The sequence below is a fragment of the Rhinopithecus bieti genome, unplaced genomic scaffold (assembly GCF_001698545.2).
Source record: "Rhinopithecus bieti isolate Rb0 unplaced genomic scaffold, ASM169854v2 scaffold_13674, whole genome shotgun sequence".
Classification (NCBI taxonomy): Eukaryota; Metazoa; Chordata; class Mammalia; order Primates; family Cercopithecidae; genus Rhinopithecus; species Rhinopithecus bieti.
Genome location: NW_016807649.1, coordinates 92,704 through 107,469, shown reverse-complemented (window position 1 = coordinate 107,469; position 14,766 = coordinate 92,704).

Below are 14,766 nucleotides of genomic sequence, written 5' to 3'. Positions count from 1 at the left end.
GGGCCTATCATGGGGAGGGGGGAGGGGGGAGGGATTGCACTGGGAGTTATACCTGATATAAATGACGAGTTGATGGGTGCTGACGAGTTGATGGGTGCAGCACACCAACATGGCACAGGTATACATATGTAACAAACCTGCATGTTATGCACATGTACCCTAGAACTTAAAGTATGATAATAAAAAAAAATTTCTTTGACAATTTATGTTTACTCATCATTTGTCACATTGTTCATTATTCACTCAACAAATGTTTGTTGAGCACCGACTACGTGGCAGGCATTGTATGTATCGGCAGATGGTGAAAAACCCAATCTTTTACAGCATCCTGTGGATTGTCCCAACTGAATATTACTTGAATCCAACCATGTTTGTCTCTTTTGTCACCACCATCTTCTAGTTATTTATCTGACTAAACTATGGCAATGACCTCTAAGCTGATCTCCATCATCCATTATGGTCCTCTGCAAATCTGTTTTTCATGTTGCATGCATGATAAACTTGTCAGAATTCAAATCTGATTATGTTGCAAACCTCCCAGATTAAAATTATTTGCTGACTTCCCATTGCTCCAAAGTAAAAGAAAGAAAATATTTTACAATATAGCTGTAAGACCTACCTGAGTTTTCCTTGCCTGTCCCTCCAACCTCAGTTTGCTTCCTCATTCTCACTGTCTGTGCTTGGCTACTCTTTCGTGTATACCATGTTCCCTCTCCCTCAAAGACTTTGAACTTGATGTCCTTATTCCCTCAAGTGTTCTTTCCATCTCTCTGCCTACTAACTAACAGACCTCAGCTCTGTTGTCACATGAGACCTCAGAGAAGTCTTCAAAAAGCTTCCTGATCAGACCAGATGCTCATTTGTTGGATCTCTTAGCACTCTGTCCTCCTTTTTGTACTTCTTAAACAATTCCTATTCTCCATTTGTTGGTGTAATTAATTTAATATCTGTTTCTTTCATGAGATAATGAGGCCCATGAGGGCAGAGACCAGGTCTAACCATCCTCTATTGTACTCTCAGGGTCTAGCGCAATCTTTGGCATATAGTAGATGCTTCATACATACTTACCAATTAATGAGTATTTATACCATAAGAGTTGGAATCTGACTTGTAAGGCAGTTCTTAATGTTGAGTGTGGGGATTCAAGGAGGGCAGGTTGGTGTGGTCATCAGAAGGTATACAAGTCTTCTGAATGTGTTTGTAACCTTTTTTATAATTATATGTTTTGAAGGAAGGAGTCCATAGCTCTCATCATATTCTAAAAGGAGAAAGTGATTTTTAAAGGTTAATAAGTACTTGAGGGAGAATTTTCCTGTTTGTTTGTTTTATCACCTTCAAGATTGAGCTACTCCAAAACCTTTATTTTGTCCGTAACATAGCATGATATTTATGGAGGCCCAGAAGGACTGTGATTAGTGTGATACATTAAGCAAATTCAGAAACACCAGAAGTTGCTATGAATTTGAATGAGAATTCAATTCAAGTTATTTGCCTTAATTTTTTTCTTTAAAGAGCAGAGACCTGGCCACAAATAAGTGAAGATTAAATTTTAGAGACAGGGTGATGGATATAGCCTTATTGCTTTGGTTTAGTGGTCCAGTGGGAATTTGTGGCTGTTGGAAGTTAATGCACAGTGCCAGATTGATGCTTCAAGTGTCTTTTTTTTTTCTTTCTCACACAAACAAGTCTCTAATTAAAGCATTTTTTGTTTATATAGTTGTTACATCCCATAATTTAAAATTATCCTAATTTAAAACATCATTTAAGAAGCCCTAATTAGACTGTTAATATTATGAATCTTCAAGTACTGATGTTCTCTTTCTCTGATTAAAGTACGAAGAAAAACATTTCTCCAATCACCCTGCTGGTGCCGGATCCTAGAGGGGAGAGTTAACTTGAGGTGAGCAAATGGTATAGACATTCTGTAGATGGGGGAAAATCATACATTTCTCAATTTCTCTTTGAAGTCAGGGAGCAATTTATTTCCTCAAGTAGTTTTGCTTGTATTATAAAGTGTGAGAAGGGTTCATTTGAAGAGATTCACAAACGTTTGTAGCGTCCCAAGAGTTACTCATTATAAAATCTGTCCCCTTTGAAAGAAAAGCAGAGAGAAACCATAAGCACAGCACTAAAAATATCAGAATAAATTTGTGTAAATACTGTGCTTAAAATGAAAATTGGAATAGATTTCATTTCTGTGTGGATTGAGAAGAAGGTCGCATCTTTTTTCTTGATTAAAGCAAAGAAAAGAAATGCAGATAGTTAGCAGTCAGTTTAATTTCCATCACTTTGTCGCAAAAGTTGTGCCAATTAAAGATGCCTGGAGCTCTCCCAGCTCAGAGTGTGATTCCACTAGTACCTTTTCTTCAATTATTCTGAAGCACTAAATGTGAAAACAAACGTCTTAGATTACCACAGGGCTGGAAAAATTAGCGCTGGCAGAAAGAGCAGCAACAAACCATTTTAGACAAAGCATAGGAGTGTCACCTTCGTGGCACAGACATGAGGCTTGTGTTTCTGCAGGAAGGGTTTTTCAGATGGAAAGTGAATGGGACGCATCACTGTGTGGTATCTCCTATCACCCAGCGGTTTCATCCTGCAACACATACAAGAGAAACTCATGCTTGCACAACTGGAGACATATACAAGATGGTTTACAACAGTTCTGATCAGTACAACCCTAGAAACAATGCAAATGCCCACCAGAGACTGGATGGATAAATGGAAAAAAAAATCATACAATGACATATTCAGTAGGCAGAACAAATAAACTACATGTTGACCCAAAAAATATGGATGAATCTTGGTGATGTGCTGTTAAGTAAAATAATAATAATAATAATAATAATAATAATAATAATAATAAGGTCCAACACATTATGGCATATCTTTTGTATTAAGTTGAAAGCAAGCAAAATGAATGCAAGTGAACAATCTAAAAGGATAGCAAGGAAATAACGGATATGGAATTTAGGAGGATGGTTACTTTGAGCAAGTAGAGGAGGAGGCAGGAATTTGATATGAGAGATATGCATGACTATTTGTAGATTTTCTGCAAAGTCTTGGCTATTGTTTTGGGTTATGAGATCACAAGTGCTTAGTTATAAAAATAACTAAGGAATGTGGGGCATGCATGAGCCAATGATGAGTGTGTGTCTTGAAGTAAGAGAACCAGTTCAGGAGGGAAAACTCCAAATAGGATACTTTTTGGGCATCCTGCTGCGGAAGCTGTGGATGAGTTGGGAAAAGGACTGGAAAGATCCTGTCAAGTTGCTATTGATTTTCCTTCATGAGAAAACAAATTGGTTCACTGAAATAAAGAAAACAAAACTTTACCAAATTCAGAGCCTTAGGAAAAGAAGGAGACATGTTAAAAACATAAGGTTGTTTTTTCCCCAGAAGAATAATAGACAATGGAAACTGGAGGATGTTTATCTAATTCTTTGGGGCTCAGTGTCACTTTTATGCAGTCTGACCAGCTTTTAACTCTTAATTATGAAGATCTTTAAACATACACAAACGTAGAACAGTATAATAAACTCCTGTATGTACATATCTCTGGGATCCAACAGTTATCAACTTATGAATGTATTATAACTTTCCCATTATTCTATGCCCCTTTCCTGGATTTTTGAAGCAAATTCTATATATCATTATTTTTACATACAAATATTTTAGGATGTATCTCTAAAAGATAAGGACTCTTCTTAAATATAACCACAACATCAGCATTACACAATTCCAAAAAACCCCACAATTTCTTAATAGTGTTGAATAACTAATCAATACTTACTCTTTGAGATTTGTTTGAATCAGCATCCAAATAATGTCTTTTAAGTCTTTTTTAAAAATCTGTCTTTTTCTTCTATTTTCTGTTGATATTTTGTTGAAGAAGCTAAGTCCTTCGTTATGTAGAGTTTTCCAACAATGTGTCTATTGTGTCTATGTTGTGTAGTGTAACAGGTTCCTTTGTCCTCTGTACTTCCTGAAAATTGGTAGTTCAACCTAGTGGGCTAATCAGATTCAAATTTGATTTCTTTGGGCAAGACTGCTTCATAAATGGTACCTTCTATCAGGAGGAACATAATGTCTAGTTTTATGTCCTTTTGTAGTATTAGCAACCATTGATGATCATTAGTTAATTTATTAAGTAATGTAAAATCTAATTTGGTCATCTTTTGTTTTTTAATTAGAATGATTCTATAATGAGAAAATTTTCCTCAATTATGGTTACCTCGAGGTACGTTTTGTATAACAAATGGGGTACCTGCTTAATTTTCCCCACTCTGCTTTTATTACCTGTTATCAATATTTTGGATTGGTTCCTGAACATACACTAAATTAACGGGGTGTTTAGTAGTGTTATGAATTCATATATTTAAACATATCTGATGTGTTTCAATCCATCGGAATTATTACTCATATTGTCATTTAAATTGTCCCATCTTTGGCCAGTAGGAGCTGTAAGAATAAGTAATTCAAAATCAAAACTGTTGCAACTTTAAATTATTTTGGGACTTAAAGGTGATTATGAGATCCCAGTCACATGGCAGGCAGCTGTAACCTTTGTTTCTCTGATTACAGATTAGCTTCTTCCTCACCTATATTGTTTTGTAAATGTTGTAAAAGACTAAAGAGCACCAGAGAAGAACCCCTCCCTTCTTTACTGTTGATCTCCACTATAGATGACCTTCCCTCTTCTTTTACACAAAGACCTCATGACTATCGTATTATCTGGGATGGAAACTGCTGATTCCTAAAGATTAGCCATAATTAAACATTCTACTTTAAAATTTTTAATTTTTGCTAATATAAACAATGCTGCCATATGCATATTTGTATGTATATCATTGCACAGGTGTCAAGTATTTCTGTCGGATTCCTAATAGGATTATCAGAAATACGAACTTTTAACATTTTGATAAACATTAAACTTTTTTCTAGCATATGAATATAAGTCTATAAATTTACCTTTGAGTATTGTATTGGCCACATCCCAGTGGTTGTGAAATGCAGTGATTTTGTTGTTCATTTTAAGCAAAGTGAAACTTCATTAAAATGTAAATTCCATGAAGGCAGACATTTTTTGGCCATTGTTCATGGAGAATTCCCAGCATCTAGAAGGAAGACTAGCACTTAATGGGAGCTCAGTAAATATCTGTAGAGTGAATTTCAGTGCACAGTTCATTTCCTTTTTAATCTAGAAGTTATTTACAAGAGCATGTTTACATTTGTAGGACAATAGGTTTTTTTTTTTTTTTTTTAACTATTTTTGAAATTATTTTTTAAAAGTACTTCAATAGTTTTTAGGGTACAGGTGGTTTTTGGTTACATGCCTAAGTTCTTTAGTGGTGGTTTCTGAGATTTTAGTGTACCTGTCACCTGAGCAGTATACACTGTACCCAGTATGTAGTCCTTTATCCCTTACCCTCCTCGCAACCTTCTCCCTGAAGTCCATTATCTTTCTTATGACTGCATCCTTATAGGTTAGCTCCCACTTATAAGTGAGAACATATGATATTTAATTTTCCATTCCTGAGTTACTTAGAATAATGATCTCCAGCTCCATCTAACTTGGTGCAAAAGATATTCATTTCATTCCTTTTTATGGCTGAGTAATATTCCATGCTGTATATATACCCCATTTTTTTTTATCCATTTGTTATCCACTCATTGGCTAATGGGCCCTTAGGTTGGTTCCGTATCTTTACAATTACAAATTTTGCTGCTATAAACATGCATGTACATGTGATTTTTTCATATAATGACTTCTTTTCCTCAGGGTTGATACCCAGTAGTGGTATTGTTGGATTGAATTATAGTTTTTCTAGTTCTTTAAGGAACGTCCATACTGTTTTTCCATAGTGATTGTATTAATTTACATTCTCACCAGCAGTGTTAAGTGTTCTCCTTTCACTGAATCCATGCCAACATCTATTGTTTTTTGACCTCTTACTTGTGGCCATTCTTGCAGGAGCGAGGCGGTATCTCATTGTGGTTTTAATTTGCATTTCTCTGATTGGTGACGTTGAACATTTTTTCATGTTTGTTGGCTATCTGTATATTTTCTTTTGAGAAATGTCTATTTCTGTTCTTTGCCCACTTCATGGAATTTTTTTCTTACTTTTTTTCTAGCTGATTCGAGTTCCTTGTAGAACTCAAGAAAATTCCTTTCTGGATATGAATCCTCTGGATGCATAGTTTGTGAATATTTTCTCCCACTCCGTGGGTTGTCTGTTTACTCCGCTGATTATTTCTTTTGCTGTCCGTAAGCTTTTTAGTCAAGTCCCATTTATTTGTTTTTGTTTTTGTTGTATTTGCTTTTAGTGTCTTAGTTATGAATTCTTTCCTTAAGCTAATGTCCAGAAGAGTTTCTCTAAAATTATCTTCTAGAATTTTTATAGTTTCAGGTCTTAGATTTAAGTCTTTAATCCATCTTAAGTTGACATTTATATAAGGCGAGAGATGGAGATCCAGTTTCATTTTTCTACATATGGCTTGCCAATTTTCCCAGCACCATTTATTGAATAGGTATCCTTTCCATAATTTGTTATTTTTATGTTTTGTCAACGGTCAGCTGTCTGTAAGTATTTGGTTTTATGCCTGTGTTCTCTGTTCTGTTCCATTGGCTTACATGCCTATTTTTATACAAGTATTATGCTGTTTTAATAATGCTAAACTTGTAGTATAATTTGAAGTCAGGTAATGTGATGCCTCTAGGTTTGTTCTTTTTACTTAGTATTGCTTTGACTATGTGGGTTCTTTTTGACTCTATGTGAATTTTAGGATTTTTTTTCTAGTTCTGTGAATGATGATGGCATTTTGATGGGAATTGCATTGAATCTGTAGGTTACTTTGGGCAGTATGCTCATTTTCACAATATTGATTTTACCCATCCATGAGCATGGGAAGTGTTTCCATTTATTTGTGTCATTTATGATTTCTGTCAGCAGTGTGTTATAGTTTTCCTTATAAAGATCTTTCACCTCCTGGGTTAAGTATATTCCTATTTTTTTTTTCTTTCAACTGTTATAAAAAAGATTGAGCTTTTTATTTGATTCTCAGTGTGGTTGCTGCTGGTGTATAGCAGTGCTACTGATTTGCGTACATTGATTTTGTATCCTGAGATTTTACTGAATTTATCAGATCTGGGATCTTTTTAGAGGGGCTTTAGGGTTTTCTAGGTATATGCTATCATTGGCAAAGAGTGACAGTTTGACTTCCTTGTTTCCAATTTGGATGTTCTTTATTTCTTTCTCATCTGATTGCTTGGGATAGGACATCCAGTACTATGCTGAAGTGATGAAAGTGGGCATCTTTGTCTTGTTGCAGTTCTCGGGGGGAATGCTTTCAACTATTTGCCATTCAGTATGATGTTGGCTGTGGGTTTGTCACAGATGGCTTTTATTACTTTGAGGTAAGTCCCTTCTATGCCTGTTTTATTGAGAGGTTTTATCATAAAGGGATGCTGGATTTTATCAAATGCTTTTTCTGCATCCATTGAGATGCTTATGTGGTTTTCTGTTTTTAATTCTGTTTATGTGGTGTATCACATTTACTGACTTGCATTATGTTAAACCATCCCTGTACCCCTGGGATGAAACCTACTTAATCATGATGTGCATGATCTTTTTGACGTGCTATTGGATTTGGTTAGCTAGTAATTTTGTTGAGGAGTTTTGCACCTATGTTCACCAGGGATATTGGTCTGTAATTTTCTTTCTTTGTTATGTTGTTTCCTGGTTTTGGTATTAGGGTAATACTGGCTTCATAGAACAATAGAGGGAGGATTTCTTCTTTATCTTTTGGGATAGTTTCAGTAGGATTGGTACTAATTCTTCTTTGAATATCTGGTAGAATGCAGCTGTGACTCCACCTGGTCCTGGACATTTTTTTGTTGGCTTTTTTTTTTTTTTAATTACTGATTAAATCTCAGTGCTTGTTATTGGTCTGTTAAGGGTTTCTATTTCTTCCCGATTTAGGGGAGATTAGGAAGATTCTTCCCAATATAGGGGAGATTCCTGATTAGGAAGGTTGGATATTTATAGGAATTTATCCATTTCCTCTGGATTTTTAGCTCGTGTGCATAAAGGTGTTTATAATAGCCTTGAACAATCTTTTGTGTTTCTGTGGTATTGGTTGTAATATCTCCAGTTTAACTTCTAATTGAGTTCATTTGAAGCTTCTTTCTTTTCTTGGTTAATCTCATTAATGGTCTATCAATTTAGTTTCTTTTCAAAGAACCAACTTTTTGTTTCATTTATTTCTTGTATTTTTTTCTTTCATCTAGTTCTGTTCTGCTCTTTGTATTTCTTTTCTTCTGCTGGGTTTGGGTTAGTCTGTTCTTGTTTCTCCAGTTCCTTGAGATGTGACATTACGTTGTCTATGTGTGTTCTTTTGGACTTTTTGATGTAGGTATAATAATAGTCTTCTGTTACGTTTTTTTCTTTCTTGTACTCCCCTGCCCCCAGTTTGGTTGGAGAATGTTGCTATATATATTTTTTTCATTTTGGACTAATCTGTGGACTACTTTTTATTTATTATCACCAACTATGTATGTATGGCCTTCCATCTATGGCTTCAGTAATTATAAAGGAAGAGTTCAGTGACCAAAGACACAAAGTCTCATTCCAAGTGGCATTTACTTAGGGAGCCACATTCCTCAGACTATGAGAGTATCCTCTCTTACCTAGTCATTACCCTGATACTTACAAGATTTTGTTTCCCTCCACAACTCGCTATCCTCCATTCTATCCTCAGTAAGTACTATATCAATCTGTATTCTTTAAAATTCTTACAACGAATTAAAGTGTCAAATACATCTATTTGTGTACCTATTAATTTTCTCCCACTGAAATGTAAGCATAATGAGACAGGGAATTTCACCTATCTTGTACTCCATTGTATTCCCAATGCCCAGATCAATGCTTGGCAGATAGAACTCTTGATAAATGAATATAGTGCTAGTGGGAGGATCTGGAGGACCAGCACCAGCTGTTCCCTGAGAGACCCTCATATAAAATATGCATAGATGATGACGGCATGGATTTGGGAGGTATTTGTTACCTGTCAGTGTTCTGGGTGAATGGAAGCTTTCCTAAGGCGTTTACTTTAAGGAGGAAGAATGACATCTGCAGTCAGCCATGAACCCTTGAAAAGTATTCTGCCTACTATCATGATCTGTCTTTTAATTCACTGTCCTATGCTTTCTGTGTATGAAAGTGGGGCTTACTACTGCAGGAATGGGTGTTATATATATCGGTGGCATGTGATGACAGGAACATTCCATACCTGTCTTTGATTACTTGGGTTAGCTTAACCTCAATTAAGGAAATGGAGCATTCACCTGATGAATGCAAGGTGGGCAGATGGAGCTCACACAGCTATCTGGGATGCCAGGTGGAGGGAGGAAATTTAGACCCAAGTGAGAGCAACATCTTTTCCGTTAGCAAATGTGTCATCTGCTGCTCTATGACTGTTTAAAGGAGGTATCTTACCCCTTTCAGGGAATGACTTTCCAAGACAGCCATACATATTCGAGGAATCTGAAAGAGTGTGAATAGATTCACAGGGAGCAGTTTACTCCCTACCCACAGACAAGAACATAGAGTGACACATGCATATGGGACATAACAGGGCTAACTTGACACCTGTAATGAAGCTAGCAGGAGTTGTCCCATTTTCAGATGGGAAGCTCCAGCAGCCAAGCCAAATACTTGATGTATGTGAAGTAAAGCAGAATGCTACGGATGGAGGGAAGAAAAATCACCAGGTGGTTTCAGTTAACTCTGGAGACTTTTAATACACAATTAAATGGTAGTCCAATTTTCATTTTTCTGTGTTGCTATGTGTTGCTGCTCAGCCATTTGGAGTGGAATTTCCTACCTGAGCCAATAGATTGGCACATGTTTATTCAGTTAATCTATTTTGCTTTGTTGTATCACCTGCTATTCTATTCAGCATACTGTTTGAATATCTGAACAAAACTTTGTGCTAGGGACTATTAAGAACACAAAGACAAATAAGATAAAGTCTGTTTATCACATGTTTAGTGTAGTGAAGGAATAAGACACATGCATAATTCTAACACACAGTCGGATTGTGGTAAATCCTCTGAGAGGCCCTTCTCTTTGCATGTTTTGGGATTGTCTGAATCTAAGGTGAAAGTGAGGTGCAAATTCCATCATTTTGTGATTTGACTTATTTCTGGTACCCCATATTAAATTAAATTAATATTTAATTTAATACCAAACTTCAACTTACCAAGTCTTAATTTCCCTGATTTCAGATGAGGAACCTAAATAATGAATTTATCAGCTCTCCACTGATGTAGGTTAGGGTGAGGGCTGATCTTTGTGATTCATGTCTAAAGTTCTAAAACAAATTACTACCTTTCAACATGTAGTCTCAGGCCTGCTCTGATGCCTATTACAGGTAAGAACTGAGCAACTTGGTTCATTAGAGGGAGCTGCTGGATATTAGTGTCTAAGGGACTTTAAAAATAGTCTCTTTGACCTCCTGATTGGAATAGATTTAATTCTGCTTTGACATCTGTTTTGAAAATGTGAATTTGTTCCAATGAAATTGGAACATAATTAGAGCATAATGCAAATTTCAGGTTTGCATGGACTATTTTTGTCCGTGGGAAATATGAGGAAAATGTAGGAATCTATACCTAGCCAACTAAGCCTTGTAGGTAGATGACAACACACACACACACACACACACACACACACACACACACACACACCTCAATCAGGTACCAGCTACCTCCATTCACTGAATGTGTTGCGAGCTGCACTCATTCCTGCTTGGTCTTGTAACTTTTTGTGCAATTCCAGATAACCCTCCTTCTACCACTTCACCGTAATTCAAAAACTGCAACCCTTTGGATGAAAGCAAAATTCAGGTTTTCTTCAAGGTCAATTGCTATATTTATTATAGTATTTATGTGTTTCTTGACCACAGAACAAGTAAAAAGCTGCACTACTGTTTTTTATTAAGGTCTTAGTTTTTTGTGTGTGTTACTGGTAGTTATGTGCCCTTCACCTTGTTTCCCCATAAGCCTCATAGTTTCTCATGCATAATTTATCACAGCATGGTGAATTTAGGAATGTGTATGTCACATTATAGCAGAGCTGACTATGCCTTGTAATGAATTCTGGGAAGCTCCCCAGCTGATGCCAGTATACTGGGTCAAAGTGTTTAGGAAAGTGTTTAGGAAACACTGAAACCTACACTACTGCCCTAGTCACTTTCTATTTTTTTGCTAGAAACTCTAGATTTATACTTCTTGCTCCTTATACCAAGAAACATCAGTTTAACCATCTGGTAATTCTGGAATTTTCTGTTACAGCAATTAGATGTATTGTTGGCTACTCAGTCTCACAGGTATACTGCCCTCATGATCTTTCCTTGAACATGACTTTTCTGCTTCATGCATACCCGAAAGTCCATCTTCTTACTCATATAGAATATATAAGCCCCTCGTGTTTGCTCACCTAGAGTGTGTGGTTTGTGAAGAAACACGTCTTCCAGCCAAATGACCTCAGTAATATAACTGAGGGCATGTAAGCACGTAGAAGCTCAAGGAGAGGATTGGGCAGGAATGGTCAGTGGTAACAGGTGTGGAGGGCACATAAAAGCATCTCCTGCCAGCACTAGAGACAGTGAGCACTATCTATCTGTCCAAATGACCATTGGTACCTATTGAAAGTAGGCTATTTTCCTATGGATTTTGCTCTCATGATTGACCATAGCACTTTGTCAGTTGCCTTCTGAGGTCCAGGCAGACTCACCCACTCTCCCATGGTTCTAATGCTCCTGGAAGGCACTTACCCACCACATCAGTCTCCAGTAGTCCCAGTTTCAATGCACCTAAATGCTTTCCTCATTTCCTTGCCATCTGTTTTTATTTTAAAAAGCTGTAATTTAGACTATAAAATTCACCAAAGTATATACTTCAGTAGAATTTATTGTATTTACAGAGCTCAGCAAAGATCACAGAATCTAATTTTAGAACATTTCATCATCCCCCAAAGAAGCCTCATCCATTAGCACTCATTCCCCATTTCCCCACTCTTCCAACCCTAGGCAACCACAGACCTACTTTCTGACTATAGAATTGCTTATTCTGGACAACAATATTATATAAATCAAATAATGTTATCTCATTGGTATTTTGTGATTGCATAATATCTTTAAGATTCAAGTATAATCCATGTTTTATCATTTCCGTCACTGCTATGTTTCATGTCAACAGAGACTTTTACAAATGAGTAGACCAAGAACCTAAGCATATATAATAAGCTCATGATTTTACCAAGAACTTTTCCCACTAAAACCAAATTTGGGTTTTGTCTTTGATGAACACACAGAAATAAGCTGAATCTCAGTGTAACTTAAGTCTGAAGTTCCACATGTAATATGAAAGATCCTTTTTTTAACCCCCCAGACAGGAAAGACAACTGATAGTTGGGAAGAACACTTACTAAGCTCTGTCTACTTTAAAATCCAGATTCATGACTAATACTTATCAGTGGTTTAGTTACTTTCCTGCTTAGATACAAGTATTTAATAGCCCTTGATATTATTTTTTACTTTAATTTTATGAAGGAACTAAAAAAACGCTTAATGGAAAAATACTGAATCCTCAGTATTGGAAGAACTTTGTGTGGAGATTGTGATAAAATTAGTTGCAAGCTTACAAACAAAAAATTATGTAACTGATGGTTGTAGAAATAATGTCCAGTTCCTCCTCAACATACTGGTGAAAAGCAATAGGATGTATAATTAAAGAAAAGCTATATTATTTTCTCTTGTATAGTATTCAGGCTCTGATCTTTTTTCCTGCTTATATCATTCTGGGTCTGAACTGGAATATCTTTTCTATGGATTAGATTTCTTATTACTTTTTTTTTTTTGATATGAAGTTTTACTGTTGTCACCCATGCTGGAGTGCTATGGCATGATCTCTGCTCACTGCAACATCTGCTCCTGGGTTCAAGCAATTATCCTGCCTCAGTCTCCCAAGTAGCTGGGATTACAGGTGCCCACTACCACACCCAGCTAATTTTTGTATTTTTAGTAGAGATGGGGTTTTGCCACATTAGCCAGGTTGGTCTTGAACTCCTGACCTCAGATGATCCACCTCAGCCTCCCAGAGTGCTGAGATTATAGGCACGAGCCACTGTGCCCAGCCTGTTACTACGTTTTTGGAAAATTAATTGTAAGTATCCCATCCTTGTTTATGGTACTACTTAAAATTTGTTAGGCAACACATGGCCTTATAAGGATTCTGTTCATGTCCCCGACATATGAGGAAGAAGCTCAATTTTCCTCCATTTTTAACGCTTGAGCTTGTTAGAGATTGTAGCTATTATACAAAGCTTCCAGCCTTTCTAACAGCTAAAATAGAAAACAGGTAAGCTCTGGGGGAAATAAATATAGGTGACTTTATTGGTGGGGAAAGCAGGACAACCTTGGGAAGAGGAACATGGAGAACTGCTCATCTAGAAAGACTTGTTAATATACAGTAAGAAAAGAGGACTTATAGATATGTAGTCCCCGCGCTGATTTTGGGACACAAAGAGGGTCTCACTGCAAGAGAGACATACAGGGTGAGCCACAGGCATGTGGCCCAGAGGATATGTAATCACAGGCAGGAGGAGTGGGATACCGATCAGCTGTCAGACTTGGGACTGGGACCTGTCTAATGAATAGCTCTGTCTACTGGCAAAGTAGACAAAGTAGTGCGGCACTGACCTATGTATGCATTCCAGCCTGATGAGTTTTGTTTAGAAATTTTGGAATGCTTTGGCAAGCTGATGAAAGGGCGTGGGTGAGGTGGGTCCTGTTCCCTGGGGACTACTACCTGTGGAAAGTTGAGGAACACAGTATACTGTGAAGATCTCCGCTGCCAGCCTTCATCTCTGGGAATAATTTTCTGTTCTGTTGCACAGGCTTTGTGTTCTCTTTGTTTACCTTTCTTTTTCCACGTCAATTGTTACCTGTTCTTTGGTCATGGAGGTAGTTCTTAAAAACTTCTTACTGTTGTCAGACTGAGGTCTGAGCTAAAAATCAATCTCCTTTTAGGCAGAAATATGGGTGCCGTGTTTTCTTTTTATGTAACACTTTAAAATCATCCTCCTGTCCACAACAGATCCAGAGTTCATTATTTGTCCTATTTTCTTCCCACTTACATCTGAGCTACATTTTAAAAGTCAAAATATAGATACAGGAGAAAGGCTTAGACTCACTTTTCCCAACTGTTATTCCTATGCCTTATACTCAGTGTTCTGATATGGAAAGCTCTAGAGAGCAATGACAACATAGACACATGTGTCTGGTTAAGCTGTAACATACTGGAGTGTATGAGCAACTCAGGACTACGTTTCTGGAAATATAACACCTTGGCACCAGGATGTGGCTGATTGATTGCCCTGAACTGCACCTCTGACCAAAGCTGAGGAAATAGGATTCTTTCTTAGAAACCAGAGTTCATAAACTGAGAGAGAATGATTATTAACAGATGATTAATTCTTATAGTTCTTGGGAAAAGTGAAGAAATCCTGATCCTGAGGTTGCATAGTGGAAAGTTGAGTGAGGAGATGGATGATAGGGAATGGAGAGGACAAGAGAAAAGGGAGCAGTGGAAAGAGAAAAGGCAAAGGGGAAAGACATTTGAGCATCTATTCCATTTTTTCCCTTTTTTCTCATCCTTCTTGCCATTTTTTTTTTTTTTTTTTTTTTTTTTTTTTTTTTTTT